Below are 1,384 nucleotides of genomic sequence, written 5' to 3'. Positions count from 1 at the left end.
AAATGCACCACTGAGGACACACTTTGCCTTGTCCACGATGACCAAATTGGAGGCACTGGGAGCCCTGGAGGCTCGTGTCCGAAAACTACTTGGGTCAAGGAACAGGTGCCGACGTCAGAAAATACGCCTCCACCCGCTCAGGGCACCCAGACAAACACTATTAGCACTAGAGGCGAGGACTCAAGGGGCGAGATAATTATGGTCACGCTGGCCGCTCATCGTAAGACGGAGCACAGAAATTACAACTTGCCTGTGCTGGAGGATATCTATGACCCTTCCGACGTGCAGGCCTCTCGTCGGCTGAGTGAAGCTGTAGTGGCGTCAAAGGGTGCTGAGTGCTCTTCCCGCACGAGAGACATCGACTCGCCGGTGGGAAATGGCGCGGGTGTCGCCTCTCACACGCAGAGTGGCCCCCGGTCCACCACGGACCCTTTGCCGCCTGTCGGAGGACGGTCGGTATCGGTTCCGGGGGAGACGGGAGGGGCGGACTTGCGGGAGCGAGCGAGAAAAGGCGAGAGCCAAGCGACTGCTTGGGACCGAGAGGTAGCCGTGCGCCCTCTGGTGGAGACCCATGGGCCGAAGATGTTGGAGAGTGCTGCCGATTTCCCTGGGGTGGACGCCCAGGAGGGCCTCCCAAGGGGCAAGCCGCGTGGGGATTGCGAGGCTCGTAAATTGCCGAGGGATTTGGATGACGCCTCTGATTTTGGGCACAAAACGAGAAACATGGAGGTGGATGTGGAAATCCTCCTCCTGCCTCTCGAGACACCAGGCGAAACATCTGGCTCTAATGAAGAATGCCAAAATAAAGCCAGGGACGACTCGAGCCAACAGCCGTTTTTAAAACCATCGATAGCCCAAATAGAAGCCGGTCCACTCCCGAAAAAATTGAAAACAGCCCAAAACAATACGGAAAAAAACTCAGCGGTCACCCCCCCCCCCCCCCCCAAGTAAAACTGTAAAATCAGCCCGGTTACGAAGGTTCAAAGGAGCTGACGCGAACAACACTGACAAACAGAGAGCAAAACGGACCATAAAGCGATCTCTGAAAACTACAGACAAAAAGTGCACACCAGAAAATAACATCTTCTCATCACAAAATTTAGTGGAATTTTTTGGGAAACACCGCAAGAGAAAATTTGAGAACATTTGTGAAATAAGTGACAGCGACATGCTGGAAATTGTCTATAGTTCAGATGATCTGCCGCTTGAGACACCTAGCACAATTCCAGTCGTGCGGGGGTCTTGCCTAGAGGCTAAAAGTAATCTAACCTCTGATCAAATGGACAAAATCGAAGAACAAGAATTCTTAAACAAATCTGGGACGGAATACCGACCGGATGAAACTCCTTTAGTAAACCCAGAAAACGAGGTTTTGATGGACAGT

This window comes from Ambystoma mexicanum, chromosome 4q, assembly GCF_040938575.1.
Source record: "Ambystoma mexicanum isolate Mex_15411 chromosome 4q, UKY_AmexF1_1, whole genome shotgun sequence".
Lineage (NCBI taxonomy): Eukaryota > Metazoa > Chordata > Amphibia > Caudata > Ambystomatidae > Ambystoma > Ambystoma mexicanum.
This window is presented reverse-complemented; position numbering follows the sequence as displayed.